The 18,420-nt window shown below is 37.4% G+C and overlaps 2 protein-coding genes and 2 pseudogenes across 5 annotated transcripts in view; all 4 read left to right on the plus strand.

The window, feature by feature from the left end:
• Positions 1–2,733, plus strand: part of LOC147548583 (uncharacterized) — a 20,829-nt gene extending 18,096 nt beyond the window's left edge. The window contains exons 2-3 of one of the 2 annotated variants that reach the window (XR_015238652.1): positions 1,718–1,820; positions 2,708–2,733. The gene's annotated coding sequence lies outside the window, so the exon portion shown is untranslated. Of the gene's footprint in view, positions 1–1,717; positions 1,821–2,707 lie in introns of those variants that run through there. The other variant, XM_086671897.1, reaches the window with a different exon arrangement.
• LOC147548585 (uncharacterized) overlaps positions 1–2,744 on the plus strand; it is a 6,524-nt gene extending 3,780 nt beyond the window's left edge. Inside the window, exons 5-6 of the transcript XR_015238651.1 lie at positions 1,718–1,820; positions 2,708–2,744. The gene's annotated coding sequence lies outside the window, so the exon portion shown is untranslated. The remainder of the gene's footprint in view (positions 1–1,717; positions 1,821–2,707) is intronic.
• Positions 847–11,968, plus strand: LOC147548586 (tubulin-folding cofactor D-like; annotated as a pseudogene). The gene is made up of 17 exons (XR_015238650.1): positions 847–1,115; positions 1,718–1,820; positions 2,708–2,884; positions 3,687–3,866; positions 4,563–4,679; positions 4,870–4,974; positions 5,339–5,509; positions 5,600–5,815; positions 6,334–6,532; positions 7,433–7,638; positions 7,722–7,946; positions 8,040–8,579; positions 8,672–8,941; positions 9,542–9,586; positions 10,481–10,666; positions 10,982–11,311; positions 11,557–11,968. The product of XR_015238650.1 is annotated as a tubulin-folding cofactor D-like (transcript).
• A 513-nt stretch (positions 11,969–12,481) lies between these two features.
• Positions 12,482–14,419, plus strand: LOC147548587 (uncharacterized; annotated as a pseudogene). The gene is made up of 2 exons (XR_015238897.1): positions 12,482–12,541; positions 13,284–14,419. The product of XR_015238897.1 is annotated as an uncharacterized LOC147548587 (transcript).
• The last annotated feature ends 4,001 nt before the right edge of the window (positions 14,420–18,420 follow it).

Consider the following 18,420-nt stretch of genomic DNA (forward strand, 5'->3'; position numbering starts at 1 on the left):
TTATCTCGGGCAATCCCAACCCATGTAAGGCTGGTTTGACATTACTAAGCGTTAGCATATAATTTTGTAGATTATGTGAAGGACATTCAAAACAATTGAAGTCAAATTTGTCTGCGGGAAAAGACTAGCCATTTATATCTTTGATATTTCAAAGATATATGATGTATCCATTCGCAGTGTCTTCAATGACGGTAGTTATCGGACTTATCAAATTTGTGTATTTTATTAATGATGTATCTATATAAGAGAGGAAAACAGACCCGACGGGCACACTAAGAACACATGATACATGCCATGCCATTGGAGAACCTTCACAACCTTTCTGTTTGCCAATGTCATTCTCGGACGTTTTGTCGAAACAATCAAAATCCGCACTCTCTCAAGAGTTTGACATTTCTGTAGCCAAAATTTCAGAACATATAATCAATTTCAGAACATACATCTTAGTAACATATAATAAAAAATTTCTGAAATACATCTTAGTTTGAGTGACAAAGAAAGTGAACAGGAATCGACACAATCATAACCCAAACACACCATCATCTATATATTGTGACAACAAAAACATCCAAAATCTAGTGAGAAAAAACAGAGAAACCCCAAAAAATATAGCTACTTTTCTCACTATACATATGATCACACGAACAACTCAAGAATGGAGATTGAATGAGCCAAGTGTGACTGTAAAAGAATGGAGATTGAATTAGCCAAGTGTGACTGTTGTGGATTAAAAGAAGATTGCACCCAAGATTACATAAATGAAGTAAAAGCAGAATTTGATGAGTAAATGAAGCTATGAAAGCTCACATATCACATATCGTTTTGTTTAGATCTCAGACGTGTTAGAAGCAAAAAATTAGAAAGTTATATGAATATGTACCTGTCATACTCTTGTGGCTGTCTATTCTTGTTTTGGTTCCTTTTGATATCTCATCTGTAGATACTAGTATTGCAAATGATAACAAAATGGGTGGACTTGAACCACCCCCTTTAGTGCTTAGGATATTGTCTTTCTCAAAAGATTATCTCTCAAGTGCTGGTCCCATGCGCGGCATAGCTGGCTTGGTCCTCTCAAGACTTTTAACACGTCCAGATATGCCAAATGCCTTCACCAGGTTTCCCTTAAATGTGCCCTTTAATATTTCACACACACACACACACACAAGTCTTAATTAGAGTTACAAATGTCATTTTGATATAATGTTGAATGGAAATTGATACATGTGCTATATTGATACAACGATGCTCAAACATTGTGATGGAAGAGTCCTATACATTTTGACAGACTCATTTCACAATATTTTCAATGAAATATAGTGGATCAATTGATTAATGATTGATAATAACATATCTAATATCTTTGGAATAAAAATGAGTGGAATGCTTTAAAACATGTTTAATTAATATGTCCGCTACGTGGTGGTTCCTTGAACTTTGCCTCTTTCATATTTAGATTCTTCAGATTGTTCAAAATGTGATTTAATATGTCTGTTTTGAGTTACGGTAATCCAAGTGGCTTTTAAATCTGATATTTGCTGCAGATTATCATATTTTTGTCTCGCAAGTCTAATGTTTTTATTACTTTTACGTACAAAGTTTGATAGTAATGTAATGAATAGGTACCTGAAGAGACCAGTATGACGATACATTCAACCATGGTCTAGATATATTCTTCTTAATTTGCACTTATCTTCTTCTTCTTTTTCTTCCTGGCCAGCTTCATTGAATGGACACACGAAGTACTATCTTCCATCGAAGATGATGTCGCAGATCGTTTCCTATTACTTGGTGTTGTGGAGGCACTAGCAGCCATTTTTAAGGTTCAACCTCAGCTTTTCAGCATATATTTTCACATTTATATCATTATAAACATCGTTGCATAGCAATTTTTACTCTTTAACTGGATTAGTAAGTTCAAATGAAAATTAAACAAATAAGTAAATGAAAGTGCCGCATTCTTAAGAGTTTATCTGCTTTTACTCTCTTGGAGTCATATAGACTTTTGATATATGCTATGAAGCTATTTGACCTATTTAGATCATTATTTGGTTTCGCTGGGTTGCTATTCTTTTTTTCTTTAGTTTGCGCTTCCTATACCCGCTTGGGTAGTTTGGAAAACCTGAAGGCAGTGTAGGCGCCTCAAGATTGCCAGGGCAAAAATCCATGGGGGAGGAGGAAAAATTAGTTTTTCTTTTGTGGTGGTGGTGGAGGCTGAGCACCCTTATTATATGGGTATATGATTTACATAACATATTATACAATTGGCTATTTGATACATATCGTGCATGATAAACCATGAAACCAGTCATATATTATATTACATAACATAACAAATTCAAAGGTTGGGCAGTTGATCCTCCCTCCTGTTTAAGCCTTTTAAGATTCAAATGCAGTCACTTCATTATATATGTTCATCCCTGTTTCGTTTGTTCTGCTTATCATTACAATAAATTTGTTATTATGTTAGATCAACATTCAAGAGGTCGATTCGAAGTTAGCTACACCTCATTGATCAAAATAGACAGAAGCAAAATGGCTTCATGACTAGATATCACATTAACATTTTTTTGGCTTGCTCAGGCTTTGTACTCTAATAGCTGGCAAATTTTGACATTTCGTTTCCCCTTCTTGATCTTTGCTTTTTAATGTTGCTACTTGCATCTGTTGCACTTTTGAGCTTTAATTTTTTTTTTTTCTTACTGTGCAGACTGGTACTAGGAAAAGCTTACTTGATGTAGTTCCTATTGTTTGGCAAGACACCTCAGCCTTGATGAAGTCAAGTACTGCTTCTCGAAGTTCTTTACTTCGTAAATTGTTGGTGAAATTAACTCAACGTATTGGGCTTACTTGCCTCCCACATCGGTCCCCAACGTGGCGTTACGTGGTTAGAAAATTCTCCAATTTTTTCATGTCTCGTTTAATGCTTGAAAATCATTAATGTCGTTTCCTCTAGAGATTCTTGTACTCAGTCATTTGCTTAACTAATTATGTTATACATAATACGTTCCCTTCTTTTTCTTGTGCTTCCTCCATTTTGTTTATAGGAAATTTATTTGTGTTTCATATATTCACTACCTTTTCTGCTCTCTACACGAGGAATTTACATACATTGAGTCCATTTGAATACTTGAAATCTTGATTTTATGTTACATTTTGGCTAGAGTTCAAATCATTCAAATCATTGAAATCTTGATTTTATGTTACATTTGGCTTGATTTTATGTTACATTTGGCCTGATTTTACGTTTGCTCCGAAATTGTGAAGCATCGCCTGTATATGCCTCGATGCGCAAAAGGCGTGCATTAAGTCTTACAGAAAAATATAAGGTAGTATAGTCTTTTTCACTTTGCTACAATAATATATAGACTTAACTGTTTGACAAACAAGAAATATAAATGTTGGTACTTCTTATGTTGTATAAACTTAAACAAATCTTGTAAGTTTTGTTCCTTTTCTCTATAGCATTTACAGCAACCGACACAGATATAGGATATTTGGAATCTTGGAAGCCAAGCATAGTTTTCCTTTTTCAGAAAACTGGTACCACAACTTAAAGTTGCTTCTAGTAATAAGGAAATTAATTCTGAGCATCTGCAAATGGAGGTGTCAAACAGAATATTATTGCTATCTGGTTTACCGGTTTAATGTTTGGTACTTAAGACTGTCAATTTTACTGATCTATACAGGGCAGAAATACTAAATTAGGAAGGAACAATTTAGCGGAAAATGATCAAAGCAGTCATGGTCTGGGTTCAGATTCGTGTAGTTTAGAAGAAGTTGCGAGTTCTTCGCAAGATGACAACATTGATGTTCCAGAAATTTTAGAGGATATCATCGAGTTATTATTATCAGGATTGAGAGATACGGTATGTATGAAGGGTGATATCTTGTTCTCCTTGTCTTTCTTAACTTTTGAAATGTTGACTTGTTCAGCTGTTCTCCTTGTTCTATTCTATTAACACGGTCTAATTAGAAGGACTTAGTTTTGGATCTCCACGTAGATTGTTTAGTATCATGTAAAAGAACATTAGTTTATGCTGTCTGCTATTCAAAGTGATCAGGTCGACAATGAATCATTGTAGTTCTTGGATTTGTTCTCATGTGCAATGTATTTTTTGTCCCTTGACGACCAAAGAAGCATTTGGAAAAAAAGATAGACACCAGTATTTTGTTCTATATGCACTAGCAGCAGTGTTTACATTTTCAGTTGGATTTAGATTTTAGTAGCTCCTGTCTTGAGCTTGAAATTTTTTAAACTAAAATAGTGTTAATTAATTCAAGACCGGTATGGGGGCTGAGCCACTGACACTACTTAAGGGTCCCCTTTTCCTCCCATAATTCAAAGTTCAAACTCTGAGGTAGACAATGGAGCATCAGTCCAACAAATAATCTATATGCTCATTTTTTTCATAACATTCAGAAATGGTTGCTGCTTTACGAGCCCTCCAGAACTGGTTCTTGCCCAATTAGAATATGTCCAATTGTCCATACTGAATATCCTCTCTCGCTGCTGAAAAATCTGAACTTGGTTTTGTAATAAGAAAATGTTATTGTTAGTGCAGGATACTGTTGTTCGATGGTCAGCAGCAAAAGGTATAGGACGAACTACGACACGATTGACATCTGCCCTTGCTGATGAAATCCTCTCATCTGTTCTGGAGCTTTTCTCACCTGGCGAGGTTTGTTAGTGTAATCATTTCTTCTTCTTTCTCTGTAAGTCGGGTTGGCCGATAAAAATGGTTGTGGAGGTCCTTCTGCTGTAGAAAATTAAATTTATCGCAATGCTCCTGCGTCCCGATTTCTGCAAGCCCTTCATCTCGTCAGTTAGATAGAGTAGGCAACCACTAATTTTGTACTTTGATTATGTAGGGAGATGGATCATGGCATGGAGGTTGCTTAGCATTGGCTGAACTGGCTCGGAGAGGATTGCTATTACCTGTTAGTCTTCCGAAAGTTGTTCCTGTTATTATAAAGGTATTTCAGTCTTTCTTAGCCTTGAAACCTAACGCCATTGATAAAATAGGTAAGAAGTAACCGGTCCAAACTTTTGTTACTCGCCTGAAGTTGTCACGTTGACTACCAGTAAGTTTCACAGAAAAGCTCAGTCTGCCCTCCCTTTTGCTCTTGAGGGTATTTTTTTGCTGCTACTTTATCTTTTGAAATATAGATATAGGAGATACGTCAACCCCTCTCTCTCTCTCTCTCTCTCTCTCTCGTTTGGAAGTTTTTGTGTCATTAATCTTTTAGAAGTTACTGCTTTGATCTCTTTTAAATGGATTAGTATCTGCTGCGTGTGGCACGCGTTTCCTACTGAGTTATGATGAAGCGTTGATTACAGGCATTACATTATGATGTTCGAAGAGGTCCACATAGTGTTGGATCTCACGTGCGTGATGCTGCTGCATTTGTTTGTTGGGCATTTGGTCGTGCATACTTTCACTCTGATATGAAAAGTATATTGGAAGAGCTTGCCCCGCACCTTTTGGCTGTTGCATGTTATGATCGCGAGGTGGTTAAGTTTTCTCTTATACTGATTCTCTACCCCTCTGGTAAATCTCCCTCAAAGATCTTAAAATCTTAATCCTTCTGTGTTGCTTAGGTTAACTGCAGAAGAGCAGCTGCGGCTGCTTTTCAGGAAAATGTGGGAAGACAAGGAAGTTATCCTCATGGAATTGACATAGTGAATACGGCAGATTATTTTTCTCTCTCCTCGCATGTAAACTCATATATTTGTGTGGCTGTATCAATTGCTCAGTATAATGAGTATCTTCTTCCTTTTAGTGAAGAACTGTTATACAACAAAATTTGTCATTGGGTATACTTTCAGCTCTCGAACTATTTTTCTTAGTTCTATAATTTGTATACCTATGTAACATAGACACATGTAGGGTATCAGTATCCGACATCCCGCCGGTTGTTGATATCCAACACTGCTGCGGGTCGTCGATATCTGACACCAATGTGGATAGTTGATATCCAACCCCACTGCATTTTGTTGGTAGCCAACATCGCCATGGGGTATCTGACATTGGTTTCGAGGTACAATGAGTGAAAAAGGCCGAAGCGAGGATACAACTTATGAATATATACAGATTTAAATGTATAAATGCATTTTCTTATCGTAGTTATCAGGTCCTTTAGTTTACTTACACCTTTTAACTCTAGGATCAACCCTTGTTACGTGATAATGACGTTAACCTAGGTATTTTATGGTTCTAACATGACTGTGCAAGTTAAAAATTATGGGTGTAGCCCTTCCATTATCTGTTTGGATTTACAATGTATATTTTGATTCTATATTAAGTTTAACTCAAATAGTTTTGACATATTCAGGAGAAGGGTTTGAGAGAACTTGCAGCTAAGGCCCTGTCAGCTCTTGTAAAATATGAGCCTGGACATTTTGCTGACAACGTTCTGGACAAGCTAATCTCCTGCACTCTCTCGTCTGATTTGTGCATGCGTCATGGTGCTACTTTAGCCGCTGGAGAACTTGTTTTGGCTCTGCATTCATGTGATATTAAGCTTCCCACTGGTATGTGTTTTACCTTCAAACTCGACTTGTGGGGTATTGCTGGGGAGTTCCATGATCCATCGAGAATGTTTGTGCTATGGTTATACTGCTGTTACACCTAGGGTTATATGCTTGTAGTAGCTATTGATGTCCATATTAGGACATCCTTTTCACATTGTATCCACATGGTTTTGAAACCACAGCAGAGGCATCTCCTTGCTTCATTCATGTGATATTAAGCTTCTCATGGGAGGTGTGTTACCTTCAGGCTGATCTTGTCAGTGACTCGGTTATTTTTTGGGAATCCTATGAAATTATTTTGGTGCTGTCAAACCTAATTGTATGCTTCTAGTGGGTAAAGATGTCCTTGCTAGAGCACAAGCTCTCTTTTTCCTCTTCAGACCCGCAGGGTTTTGAACCCAAGGCCAAGGCTTCATCTGCTGACTCATGCATGATTTTCTGATGCTTGACGGCAATTACCTTAGTTGGCTACCCAGAACGAGTAGCCAAAATTATTCTGCCCATCATACTGATTTAGTATATCACGCCGTCGTTACAAAATTGATGAATGTAACTGTGACTTTCCTCTTAGTGGAACAACGTCGTAAAAGTTTTGGGGTTCCTATATCCTATTCGTCATCTAGATGTCCATGTTTTGACCCACCTGAGCTCGACATCCTTTGAATATTCCCACTTCCAACAACCAAATGAGGGTTGTTAATCTGCACATGATCCTAGTTATCCAATTGATTAGGAAATTTAGGAATTCTAGAATGTGATACCGAGTCTGTTTATGGTTAACACTTAAGTAGTTCATATTGATGATAATAATATTAGTGATAATAGTGATCAAATAAAACTAAAAACATAGTGGAAGCATCATGATGGGTGAAATCTATATCTATTTTCTCCTTGGTATAGATAAGCAGAAATCTGTTGCTGGTGTAATTCCTGCTATTGAGAAAGCACGTCTTTATCGTGGGAAAGGTGGAGAGATTATGCGTTCTGCTGTTTCACGTTTCATTGAGTGCATTTCTATTGCTCATATATCTTTGCCAGAAAAGATTAAGAGAAGTCTGCTTGACACTCTAAATGAAAATTTGCGACATCCCAATGCCCAGATTCAGGTGCATATTCTTTTTTTAGAATTATGTTGCTTGTCATTTTTAGCTTACCCTGGCATCTAAATACATATTCCGACTATGTACAGAATTCCGCTGTTGAAGCATTACAGCACTTCGTTACATCATACTTTATTAACAAAGATGATGGAGGTGCCACTGATATAACCTCTAAGTATCTAAAGCTCTTAGATGATCCTAACGTTGCTGTAAGACGAGGATCAGCATTGGCAGTTGGTGTTTTGCCGTTTGACTTTTTGGCTAAAAGATGGAGGGATGTGTTATTAAAACTTTGTTCTTCTTGCGCGATTGAGGTATATACCAATATTTCGTTTAAGGACATTGTTACTTATCTCCATCTTTTGACATAACGGATTGTGATTTGCTAATCTAGCTTCTAACTGCAGGATAACCCTGATGACCGGGATGCTGAAGCCCGTGTCAATGCGGTCCGTGGTCTTATATCAGTCTGTGAAACAGTAACAGCGGAAAACAAAAGTTCCTTTTTCGGTTCTGAGGAGACATCTCTGTATCTTCTACTTAGTAACGAAGTGATGCAAACTTTGTTTAAGGCTCTTGATGACTATTCTGTAGACAACAGAGGTGATGTGGGTTCTTGGGTACGTGAAGCTGCAATGGATGGCCTTGAACGATGTACTTATATACTTTGCAAGAAACAGTCAATTGGTTTTCCAAGAAAGACAACAGAAGTTGCTTGTTGCACGGAACAAGATGACCAAAAGCACATACTTTTTGGTGTAAGCCATGCAACGAGGTTAGTTGGTGGCATAATAAAGTAATCCGTCGAGAAGATGGATAAATTAAGAGAAGTAGCTGCGAGGATTCTCCAAAGAGTTTTATATAATAGCAACTATTTTATACCATGCATACCTTATAGAGAAAAACTAGAAGAAATTGTTCCAAGTCAAGTAGAAGCAGAATGGGCAGTGAGTGTACTTTTATATTGTTGGGTGAGCTTTTTCATTTAATCTTTCTGTTTTCTTCTTACAGAAACCTCGTTAGTGCTTCTTTTTTGCAGGTGCCTACTTTCTCATTTCAACGTTTTGTACAATTACTTCAGTTTAGTTGTTACAGCAAATATGTGGTCTCTGGTTTAGTAATCTCTGTTGGGGGTTTGCAAGATTCATTGAGAAAGGCGTCGCTTGCAGCTTTATTAGAGTATCTTCAACATTCCGCATCCAGAGAGCAAGATATGAGAAAGTCCGGAGAGTACATACTCAGCACTGACCTTCTTTGGGTTCTGCAAGAGTACAAAAAATGTGACAGGGTGATTATCCCCACTTTGAGGGTAAGCTACTTTTAATGCCCTTGCCCTTGATGGGTCTGAATATACTTGCATCATTTCCTAAGAGATAAGTTAACATTTACAAAAGACTATCTGTGCAAGTTAAAATAGTAAACTTATGGCCTCACTACCACTCTATTTCCTCAATTGGACTGGTCGTGTGGGGCGGGAGGGCTACATGGGTCCCCAGAAAAACTTATGACAGAAGTCTTAGTCTTAGAAGAAAGCAACTCTATACCCACTTGTTGTATTATGAGCGCACGATTGGTTAACACTGATCAATCAACTTATTGCACCACAGAGCTAATATATGTTGTAGAAATCGACAAATAGGCCAGCAAAATCGCCCATAAAATCGGTAGGAGGTTGCCCACTGACCCGATTTCCCGCGATTATCGACTCGGTAGTCCCTTGGATCATCTTCATGAATACATAAATGGAGGTTTAAGCTATTACAAAAACACGTGACAGGGTGATGGTTGCTGCTCATTTGAGCCATTAGTGAGCCTAATTATAAGAGTACAGTTTTGATGCTACACAACTTCATTATTATTCTCCTACAGTTGTATTTGGAACTGAACTCTGATATTAACTTTTCTTCAGGTCATTGAGATTCTCTTCAGCAAAATGTTTTTCTTGAACATGAAGGTCAGTTGACTGATTGACTCCTACTTTCCACCATGCCTAATAATTGAATTGGTTAACCTTTGGTTGTATAATGCTCCTTGTCTTCCGATTTGCTTTTCCTTTATTTCTTTTTATCTTTTACGTTTAAAAGATTAATTTGTATTGTATATGGTTTCTCTGCATTTCATATTCCCTAATGTTTTAGGAGACAGTTGATTGATAACCTTGAACTTGAACATCTTTGGTTTAATGTAATTGTAGCATTTATTTCTTATATATATATATGGACATTCGCCTACAGTAATTCATGCCTCCTTGTTTTAGTACGTACCAGTGAGAGAACAAACAGTTGAAGGGAGCTCCCCTCTTTGGCTTGTTTATTTCTTTAATCTTGTATCAAAATTTGTGCGTGCTTATTCATGACATGAGCCTATGTTCATTTGGGTTAAAAATTTGAAATCAAAGAGTCCTGCACTGGTTTCTACCCATGTGTTTACTATGTCCACAGTCAAGCTGAGAGCTTTTTGCATGAATGAATGCCTAATTATATCCTTTGGCTGAATTCCCTTATTCAGAATGTAATTTGGAAACCATATTTCAACTTGAAAGCTTTCAGGATGCCCCTAATAAGTTACGCAAGGCAAGTTCCTTTTGGTCCAGTCAAAAAAGGACAGATCCAATGTCAATGTCAGTAAAGATTTATGACACATGTACATGGTCTATTGAATGTGTCTGAGCGGCTGAGCCTACGCCACAGGTGTATTAGAAGTACCTGTGGACGGGTCTAAAGCTAAGCAAATTGACTGTCCTTTTCTTCTCTTTATTTTTCACTTCTAAGTATTAGTTCTATGATTCATCATTTTTGCAAGTATTAATCTGATTGACTCTAATAATATTGCCTTAAATGGAAAACAGGACTACACATGTGACTTCTGTGCTGGTGTCTTGAATTCCTTGCTTGTTGAGTTGAAAAACTCGAAGGACTTCTCCAAATTATACACAGGCATTTCTATTTTTGGATATATAGCTTCGGTTTCAGATCAGATCAAATACCAGGCCTTCTCACAGCTTCTTAATTTTCTCAGCCACCGATACCCGAAGGTTTGTCGATTACCTGACAACATATTATGATTTCAATACTCTTCCGAAAAAAAAAACAATATCAATTTTATATTAGACACTAGGTACCTTTGCAATCTTTTCTATTTATCATTGCGTAATATTTCTCGGATGCCTAAGTAGTTGTGGCTTATATTTAGCGCCCTGCCCCCGGGCCTAGCCTGGCCGAGTATCTCCGGTGTGACTCAGCAGAGTTCTCAGCCATCATGTATAAATTTAGTATTCCTAAGTGACTCCCGAGTGACTGATTTCTCCTTGAGATACTAACCGCAGTTTCTCCATCATGATTTGCTTCAGATACGGAAGGCTTGCGCCGACCAGGTTTACCTCGTGCTTCTGCAAAATGGGGATCTTCTGACGGAGGACAAAATGGAAAAGGCTGTCGAAATCGTTTGTGAAACTTGCTGGGAAGGTGATATAGAAGAAACAAAGCATCAAAAGTTAAAACTATTCGAAATAGCAGGTTTAGAAATGGGATCACTTAGCAATACTACCAATAAAGAATCGACTAGAGACAGTGACGGCAAGAAGAGATCCACGGTTGATGAAAATGCATCTTACTCTTCATTAGTTGATTCAACAGGATTCTAAGCTGCAGAAATATCTCATCTCCACCCAATTCCCTCTGTAAGTTTCCACTAAAATGAAAATCAGTCATATTCCCGATTTTTATATTTATGACTCTCTTTTGTTATTAAAGTTGTGTTATTTATATACTTTATTCTGTGTCCAAAACATGTCCTTACACATCATTTACACATGTATGAACACTTGTTTTATCCTTTCCAAAATTATAAGATCGCTTTCGTACTAAAATTAGGATTATTTCTTAAGCAATCGAAGAATGTTCCTCAAAAGCTTCATTTTTGCAGGGAAATAACATATAGAATATGGAGAGTCAGAAATAACTGGTTTGAAGTGTTTTCCAGGTTCCGGAATTCGGAAAGACAAATGTTGATCAGGTGGGCAAGAACTGAGGTTGCTCGTAGTGATGATCCATGGGCTGTCGATGTTTCTTGTTTTGGTTTTCGTTGTCAGTTTATTTGTAATCCTCTTGTGTTACAACTGTTATTATGGCCAAAAGAGCATCTATGTTCAGCCAGTTGTCTCAGATAGAACCAGGAAAAAACATCAAATGTTATGGCTAAATTATTGACTTGTTGCTTCAGAAGTGTGTTTTTTTGTTCTTTTATTTATCTTAGCAACTAAAGGGTGAATATATTAAGATAGCAAACGGATTACTTTTTCAATATTTGTTCGAAATGATTCAATTTAATTTTCATCGAAGAAGTACGAGTAACGAGATATCCAATTCTAATGCAGTAGTCAATTCAGCTTTCTGTTTAGTGAGAAAATAGTTGGGGTACCAATATTTTTACAAATGATCCATTTAAGGTTTTACATACTTGTATCAAAAGAATGATACAAATAAAGTTTTTGTTCAAGGAATGGACTAGAAATCTAAATAAAAACCCAATTGTCACAAGTTGGGATGATATATGGATCAAGAGATACCAATTCAAACTCATAATCAATCATAAGTTTGTTCTCCTTCGATTAGCCGAAAGGTAAAAGCGAATCTGGCTAACGAATTCTAGTTCTTCTTTCTTTCTTTCCGAGCGAAAACACTTGCTTTATAGGCACCAAGTTTCAAATCTTCTGGTATCCAAGTAAGTTAGGGATGCTATTAGTAAAGATGAGCAAATTACGATGTATTTCATAATTTCTAACTCATGAAGGACCTTTTACAAAAAAATATAACGATACAACACTGAATCTCAAAACTCAAAGTTTAGGTCTTGAAAGTGAACTCACCGATTTATCATTTCTCCGGCAACTCATCGTCGTTTTAAACAGGTGAGATTTCAATCAATCTAGTTCTTTCTAGAATTCTCTATTGAAATGCCCTCCATTTAATATTCTTATATTCAATACACTAATTCTGATCTATGATTTCTAGGGTTTCTAATCATTTTAGTTCATTGAAAATACTATATTGTGTTTGTCAAAATCCAATTAAATTTTTGAAGTGAATGAGGAATTAGCTTATTCTTGTTTATATATTTCCCTGGCCGTATTTTATTGGTTTGTCTTAAAAATTTGTTTCACATTATTGACCTAAAATGTGTAATATGAATCAACCCAATCCGCCTCAATTGGGCGGTTCAAATTTCAAATGGGGTTGAGTTATCGGAATATCATAGCTTGAATTACTGGAAGTTATGCCCTAATCGATCTCGATACAGATATTAGAGCATGAGATTGGGGAAACTGTAGTATCCGCTGAAGTCTCATATTCATCCTTCACTGGTATTCTCTTATGTTCAGGAGTTAGGATGGCACCATTAGCTTAGGGGTTAGAGATTTTCGGTCTCTCTCTTAGAAAACCTAGTCGCCATTTGTGTAGTTTTCTTCTTCGATATATTCATTCAAATTTAAAAATTTTGGGGTTCTTTTGGTTTCGTGGGAGTCAGATTTGTCATCAGGGTCTCGGCTATTCAATATATTCTTATTATTCATGTTGTGGATTCTGCCGTAATACAATTTCTTTCAGATATAGGACACATTGGTTTTATTCTTGCCTTATTTTGTATATCAGAAAGAACCAAATAGAATTTGATGAATGGCGTTTCGACATCGAGTGGGATCCGAGCAGCTTTTTCTCACTGTGTACAACAAGTACGAACCTACGATTACCACCATTACCTTTGTCTCCTCCAACTCGCCCCTCATATGCGGAAAGCTGCATTTGCTCTCCGTGCTTTCAATGTAGAAACTGCCAAAGCAATGGATGTTGCTTCTGATCCAAGAATCGGTCTTATGCGTCTCCTTTGGTGGCAAGAAGCCATTGACAAAATCTTCTCTCACAAGAAAATCGAACATCCCACAGCTCAGGCTCTCTCATCTATAATCGTCGAACACAATATCAGCAAAAGTTGGCTAAAGAGATCCGTTGAAGCTCGGATTAACGACGCAAGAAGAGAGGTAAATGACATTCCCGAAACAATCGAAGAACTCGAAAAATATGCAGAAGACACAGTATCCACCATCTTGTATATGACACTTCAAGTCGGAGGAATAAGGTCAACAACAGCTGATCATGCAGCATCACATATTGGGAAAGCAAGTGGTATTCTTTTACTTCTTAGATCTCTACCTTACCATTTTAATCGTAATCCTCAGATTCCATATATACCAGTTGAAGTAGCATCGAAACACGGGTTGTTAGTGAGAGAAGGAGGCCAAACTCATATCCGGATGGATAACCGTGATGGTTTACCAAATGCAGTTTTTGAGATGGCTTCTATTGCTAATGTTCATTTGCAAAAGGCTCGAGAGTTGGCTAAAACCGTACCTTCCGAGGCTCTTCCTGTGTTGCTTCCTTCTATCCCTGCCGAAGTTATGTTAGATTCACTACGAAAGTGCATTTTGATGTGTTTGATCCAAGGTTGACAAGAGGGGTTTTGGGTGTTTCTCCGTTATGGTTTCAGTTAAAGCTCAAATGGAACGCCTGGAGAGGAACATATTGACGTCAATTTCACATCTCAGGCACTCTCTTGGGTTAGTTTTACTCGATGTATAATTTATAATCTCTGTAACCTTCAGTTGTGGTATTTTCGAGCGCTTCGGCCATCCATGGCTTAAAATGGATGGTTTTGATGAGTTGAACTCTCAGATGATTCATTGATTGAATTTTAATTTTCTTTGAATTAAATGGAAAGATTCTTTTGCTAACATCTATGTTTCAAATTAAATTCTTATATTAATTGCTTATAAGATACTAAGAGGTGTAGTCAATGGGGGATTTTGGTTGACATTAAGTCTGTGAATATCTGCAACATTCAATCACAGACATTTCAAAGTCTGTAAATGTCTATGGTGTTCAAGCACAAATAATTTAAAGTCTGTGAATGTCTGAAATATTCAATCATAAGTATTTTGAAGTCCGTGAACATCAGGGGCATTCGCAAATCCATAGACTTTAGTGGATTTGGACTTTCATTGACATTTTAGTGGATTCTAGTGTAAAAAAAGAGCCAATTTTTTCAACCAATATATAATTAACTGTAGACATTTTGGTGGATTGTATACTTCAAGAACAAACAATGAAAATGATACGAGCCTATATCAAAAACAATAATAATAAATAAAAACAAAAATAACTAAAAAGTAATAATAGTATCATGATAATATGTATTATCTCGGGCAATCCCAACCCATGTAAGGCTGGTTTGACATTACTAAGCGTTAGCATATAATTTTGTAGATTATGTGAAGGACATTCAAAACAATTGAAGTCAAATTTGTCTGCGGGAAAAGACTAGCCATTTATATCTTTGATATTTCAAAGATATATGATGTATCCATTCGCAGTGTCTTCAATGACGGTAGTTATCGGACTTATCAAATTTGTGTATTTTTATTAATGATGTATCTATATAAGAGAGGAAAACAGACCCGACGGGCACACTAAGAACACATACTTCATTAGTCCGGGCGGAACAGACACATTTTTAAATTTGTCCACGTTGTCATCCGTATGGACCTTGCAAATGACCACATCTTTTCTTTCAGTGATCTCCCTGATCACGTGGTACTTCCTTTGGATATTCTTGAATTTCTGGTGTGCTCTAGGTTCCTTGGCTTGGGCGATTGCTCCATTGTTGTCACAATACAAAGCTATTCCCTCTTCTATGTCAGGTACAACGAGTTCCATTACGAACTTCTTAATCCAAACTCCTTCCTTGGCCGCTTTCGAAGCTGCTAGGTATTCTGCTTCAGTGGTAGAGTCTGCAACAGTGCTTAGTTTCGAACTTTTCCAGCTCACTGCTCCTCCATGCAGACACAAGATTTATCCAGATTGTGATATGAAGTCGTCTTTATTCGTTTGGAAACTTGCATCCACATGACCTTCAACCATGAGTCCATCTTTCCCGCCGTATACCAAGAAGTGATCCTTTGTTCTTCTCAGGCACTTTAGAATATTCTTGGTAGCGGTCTAGTGTGCCTCTCCTGGATTCGATTGGTAACGGCTTCACATGCTCAAGGCATATGAGACGTCTGGGCGAGTGCAGATCATGGCGTACATGATTGATCTTATTGCCGAAGCATAAGGAACTTCGCTCATGGGTGCTAGCTCACCAGGATGCTTATGACACTGATTCTTGCTTAGCACAATGCCATGTGACGTGGGAAGAAATCCTCTCTTAGAGTCTTTTATCTTGAACCGGTCTAGAATCTTATCTATATAAGTTTCTTGACTAAGTCCAATCATCCTCTTCAATCTATCTTTATAGATCTTGATGTTCAATATGCATTCTGCCTCCCATAGATCCTTCTTTGAGAAACACTTTCCAAGCCGATCTTTAACTGATTCTAACATTGGAATATCGTTTCCAATGATTAATATGTCATTGACATGAAAGACCAAGAAAACTAGGTTGCTCCCACTAACCTTCTTGTAAACACAAGAATCTTCTGCATTCGTCAGAAAACCAAACTCTTTGATTGTCTCGTCGAATCGTGTTGGGTTTTGGTGTCACCTAGTGTTGTAAGCAGAATCTCAAACATCTATATGTTTAACTAGCTACCAGGATCAAATGCAAGAACTGATAATGAACTAAAATCGGAAAGAAGAATACCTTTATTCGTTTTCCTTCAAACTAGATTCCAATGCCTTTTCCCGAAGATGAGAGCTTCTATTGTAGCTCCTCTACTTGAGACATCCGAGCAAGTTGACTTGATCTCCCTTCTTTAATGTCAGCTAGGACCTTATTGAAGGTTGAAAATAACTCTTCTTCTTTTGACTAGATAGATAGGTTGGGAGCTTTTTCTCTAAAATCCCTCTCTCTCCATAGCTATCTAAGAGTCTGATTTTTTCTTGAGAAAATTCCACACCTTTTCTGTTCTATAATGGTCTATATATAGAGAAATCCTAATTAGAATCATATTTAGATTAGGATTCCATATGGGTCACATAAAAGATAATAGTTAGAAACCCTTTCTGGCTGGGAATCTTAGAAGGGAGGGATTCCTATCTAGGGTTTCCTTATGCCTTGGCCGGCCAGATCAGTCCCTTAGTGGGCTTGGCCTGGCCGGCCCATTAGCATGGCCAACCCCTTTTAGCCTTCCCGGGCATCTCTTTTCGGCCCCGGTTCTTCCTATCTTTGTCTGAATCTCATCCAAACTTTTTCAGGTCTGTTTAGATGGATCTAATCCATCTATTTGTCAAGTTCCCACTAGTCAACTCTCTCCGATTAAGTCACCACTCTTTGGTGTAATCCGATGTAGGATTCGGTCTATGTTAGCCGCGAATAACCGAAGTGACCCGACTATCGTAAGCGGCTTCTAGCTAAGCATTACGATCCCTAATTTGACCGGACTAGATGATCTTCTGGATTAGGTTAGCGTTATCCTAATTGACAAAGTGATCGCATTTCCATCTTGCTCGAAGGACACTCCTACGGAAGGTCATTTCCTTCAGACCGAAAGGATATATCCTTCAGTCTCCCGATATTCCCATGTCACTTCGCATCTCATTTGATAGTCATATCTTTTCAGACATTCTTGATCTGGAGAACAACTGTCAAAGCAAATGATTAATCTCATTAATCCATTTGAGTGTGGCCACACATTTTTCAGTTGCTTCTCCTCAAGTGGCCCATAGATACTTACCCTAACTTAGTTAGGAGGGCATAATCCAGTCTTGTACTCCCAATTAACTTTATGTTTATCATGTCTCACCTAATGACCGCTTTTATAACCTCCTTTCACGGCGCGACGTTAGGCGATACCAAAGTTTGACACTCCTTACATAAGATGAGTAGAACATTCATGTTTAAGGAATCTCTCGAATCTTGCCTATGAGAGTTCGTGACGTTTTTCATCACTTTGAAGAACTCGCACGTTGGGTTATCCAGTGTACCATATACCCATGTAATTGACTTGAACGACCTAGACGAGGGGCATAATAATGAATCTATTCCAAGTTCACTTAGTAGGGTTTCATTTACCACATCAGGTATCTGATAAGCCTGCTCGGAATGCTTCATTATTTTGGACTGTCAGTTAAATACTAAACCATGATTTAAAAATTGAACAACTAACTTATTTATGATAATAAGAGTTCGCAAATTTGAGTCTTCTCGTGTAACACCTTACACCCTTAATTTACAAGTCTAAGCTTTTCGGAAAAGCTTAATGCCTATGACCCTAATATAACTTCCATACTTCGTCTAAGGTGACAGTTTAGTTAATAGATCTTATCTATGTGGATTTTGCTGGTTATCATCCCGACGACGATCCTTAGTATTTCAATACTAATTTAAGGTTTCTCAAGCTTTAACTGTTTTCTTTTATTTGTAAAGTTTGCAACAGTGTTTGCTTGGAACCTTTCCCGCTTATTTTTCTTCCAAGTCAGGATTGAAATCTTATTTTGGAAGTTTGCAACATATGACTTTTCAACCGTTTTATTTCCCTGCTTTGTACCAAGTTTTTCTCAAGTACTTTATGATATTTATTAATTGCGGTCCAGATCAGCTTATCTGGATTTGATTAGTGACGACCCCTAAATACTCCAAGTATTTTGAGACGTCGAGGTGAATGCTAATCATGTCTAACATGACCGATCTTATGCCTTCAGCATAACCATCTTTTCTCATATGCGCTTCCTCATCAGTTGCGTTCGGATGCTGAATCTTGCTCAGTTATGTGCCATGAGACTTGGGTAACAATAG

The sequence above is a fragment of the Eschscholzia californica genome, unplaced genomic scaffold (genome assembly GCF_041429995.1).
Source record: "Eschscholzia californica isolate CP2 unplaced genomic scaffold, dmEscCali1.0.p SCAF_3, whole genome shotgun sequence".
Taxonomy (NCBI): Eukaryota; Viridiplantae; Streptophyta; class Magnoliopsida; order Ranunculales; family Papaveraceae; genus Eschscholzia; species Eschscholzia californica.